Source organism: Corylus avellana, chromosome 8 (assembly GCF_965113065.1).
Source record: "Corylus avellana chromosome 8, dhCorAvel1.hap1.2, whole genome shotgun sequence".
Classification (NCBI taxonomy): Eukaryota; Viridiplantae; Streptophyta; class Magnoliopsida; order Fagales; family Betulaceae; genus Corylus; species Corylus avellana.
The window spans coordinates 18,071,795-18,075,667 of NC_142497.1; positions in this window are offsets into that span (position 1 = coordinate 18,071,795).

Sequence of the window (3,873 nt, forward strand, 5' to 3'; positions counted from 1 at the left end):
AAGTTAAACTATTAACATATAAAGTATAATTTGCCATGATGTTTTCTTGATGGAAGCGGCTAAAAATGTTTAGTAATTTAAATAGTTTAATTGTTTTCGAGGAGCAATTTAATCGGCTAAGAATTATGTTTTATGAAGCGGAGGTCATGAGTTCAAATTTTTTCTCCTTTTTTTTGTGCGAACATGTCAAAAAATAAATAAAAATAAAAATTAAATAGTTTGATTAGTACTCATCTAAGAAAGCTACCTAAGCGTCCTCAAGAGGTAGATCAATCAGTTGGGACCACGCATAATAAAGCGGAGATCACTAGTTCTAATCCCCTTCCCCCCTTTTGTGCGGACATGTAAAAAAAAAAAAAACTACCCAAGCTTAATATTTCTACCCAAAATTAAATACTAATATCCTTTTCAATAATGAAGAATGAAGTCACCAAACTATCAATTTTAAAAAGAAATGAGGAAAATAATCTAAAATTTTTTTTTTCTTTATTTTTTGGAAAGTCTATATCCTTTCAAACTACTGAAAGTTGTCAATGGTCGCTCCAATGAAGATAGTACACTTATTAAAAAAAAAAATTAAAGAAAAACTAAAACAATCCAAGTTGTGGAAATTTAAATTTTTTTCATTTTTCATTTTTTTTTTCAAATTTATTGGAGTAATTTTGTGAAAAAAAAAGAAGATATTTTTGTCTTTTTGCTTATCTTGAGAAGATGGATATTATCAATTTTTTGGTAATTTATAAGGTCAACCCTAACCAGACCCATTCAATTAAATAGGTCAACCCTAATTCGACCTATTTAATTAAACGGGTGAAATTTCTCAACTTTAATCCATTGATTTCGTGTTGACTAATTATTTAAGACAAACATTTTTTTTATTATAATTTATTAAATTAATATGTATTTTTATTCTAAGCCGAGACAATTGGGTTAAGTCGTTGGACCAAATCCAACAACATGCAGAAAAGGAAGCGGAGAAATTTCGAACGTCTAATTCTTATAATTTGGAATTATTATAATACCCTTATCCCCTTCATTTAGACATTGAGGACCACCACATCTTTCTTGCCACTTTATTTCTCAATCTAGCTTTTCATATTCTTCACGCCAAATAAGTCCAGTTATATATATTCTCTCTCTTGTGTCCACATTTGGAGGATAGAGTGTGTCCACATTTGGAGGATAATAATATTAATAATAATGATTATAATATTTTATGACATTAATCCCAACCAATTTGTGTTTATATATATATATATATATATATATATATATATATATTAATTTGAATCTTGTCATATTTCATTGATAAAGATCAAGAGTATAAAACTTTGATAAATCATAATCAAAAGCTATAAGGTTACAAAGTCATAAATACAATCAGAAAATTTAGGGTACTATCTATGACCTTAGCTTCTGCTAACCCATGTACAATTACAGTTATGAAACAGATCTACTCCAGACAAACTAGATCTAAGACATGGGTAACCAAAATTCTCAAACTTTATTTTTCATCTGTGGATCTACTCCTTCTCGGCCTAAAAGGCCATGATAAAAAGAACAAAAAAATCTAAACAAAAAACTCAAACAAATAAAATTCTCAATGCAAGCAGCAACAGAGAAGCACGACATTGTAAACATACTCGAGAAGACACGCCTTGGCTGGTAAAGATGAGTAGATCTAAGTTTGAAAAATTAGATCTAAATCAAAACCGCCAAAAATGGAGATCAGAAAAGATTACAGAAAAGACACCGAGTATTGCTACTAAGGAGAAGAGGGGCAAGGACACCGTTCTTCCCTCTTCTGTGTTTATTTTCTTGAGTTTTCTCGAGGGCACAGGAAGAAAGAGTTCAGGGAGAGCTTTTGGTATGTGCTCAAACTAACTATTTATATGATGTTTGATTGGTAGATATTAGGTGGTTGTTTGTTAAACAGCATAACATCCCCAAACACTGTTTATGTTTGGTGAGAAGAAAAAAAATGAGTATAATAATTAGTGTAGAAAAATGAAAAAGTGGCATTGAAAAATGGAAAAGTTTTGTTTTATAGTAATGTTTTATTTAAATAGTAGTAAAAAGTAAATGATGTGATATAAAAAATGAATGATGTGATATAAAAAATGAGAATATTTTGATGTTGATTTTTTTGAAAAAATAGATGAATAGTATTTGAAGGTCTCGTAATATTGTTTGGTTTTGCTACTTTTTGGAGTAGAAGTTTCATAAGCATTTTATATTGTTGTGACGTGAAAAATCCCCAGCCCCTTCAGTCGGCCCAGTGGAAAGGTCGTTATTTATACAAAATAAGAGTGTCTCATAGATTGCACAGCCACTCGCGAGTGGATGTCGCCCAATTCATGAAAGAGGGCCTCGAGTCGCTTCTCGTCCAATGAAAGGTCGCCAAAAGTCTACCATGCACACCAGATCTCGAGCTTATCGTCCTCTCATTCCAACGATCACTAGGAAAAGTTGAGACTAATAGCGACCCAAACATACGGATCTGCATCTAACCCATTGTCGTACCTAGAGCCCCACGGCCTACACTTGTCTTATTACCATGCCTTGAGCCTCTCAACTGTAGAGGCAAGCGGTAGGTTCCTGTCTCATCACTGCTCCTTGACCCGCGCACCACCTTGCCACAGACCATATAGGATTGACACGCCATCAATGCGTACTGAGCTCCCATCACATCACCACACCTTAAGCAATCCCGCGTCAAGGCAATATGCCCCATGCTCTCAACACGTAATGGCTCGAGACCGCGACTTCAACACCTTGCTGGTCTCGACCAGCATAATTGAAGAGGTGCGGGTCCCTCCACCGCGCATCTCAGCTAGAACAAATAAGAGCAACACTACCCCAAGTAAGAGACTTTGACCAAGAACTCCTGCTCATACTTTTAGAATCAAAGGAAAAAATAATAATAATAATAAAAAAAAATCTCTAAAACCTTTTTCTCATGGCCACCACCCAAAATTCCCCCTGGAATAAGAGATTATTTCCTCATCTGCTCCCTGCTCCAAAACTAGTGGTGCTGACTTAAGTATCAGAGTACCTCTGAATCCGGCCAAGGATCCTCTAACGCCTTCTCTGTTTTGCAAAAATGTTATTTCACCACTAGGGTCCCCATGTCTCGACCCTTTCACTAGGGAGATGAAGACCAAGCATAAAATGAAGCAAGCGAAGAAAACAAACATGCCGTCTCTTTGCACGCCATTAGGGGCTCAACCGCATCACATACGATGCCGATTTGAGGAGTTATGGAAAATTGGAGTTCAGGTTTCCAAATTGGCTATTGGGGACAAGGGCCAATCCATTGAGGGAGGTAGAAGTTCGTATGTAATAGGATTTGAGAATATAGAGTTGAGAAGGTTGTTAGAATAAGAGTCCACTTACCAGACATGTCTTGCATCAGGGACACATGTCTTATCTTATTATCTTTTATTAAAGTCACTAGTTTAACTAAAATAAGTAGTATTACTACTCCAATATCGAGTAGGATAAGGAGGTTAATCTCTAATACAGTATATGATAGTGTTATTCAAGTTAGTCTACAATACATTATCTGGTATGTGTTATTAAAGTCCAGTGTCATTAAGCATTAGAAGTTCAATTATTATTCAAGTCATCTGCTTGTACTCTATTTAAACATTATGTTTGATGAATAAAGTATGCAAAAACTTATCTATAATTCTTGTGTTTGACAAGAGACCTATGATCCTCTAATTTCCTACCGCTAATTCTTCAAATTAGCAAAATAGGCCGAAGAAAGAAGATCGATCCAAATTCTTTCTCGATTGACAGTCGAATCACTCGCTTCGTTACAAATTCTCGTAACATAGCCATTTGGAAGAAAGTGATCGAATTAGTCCT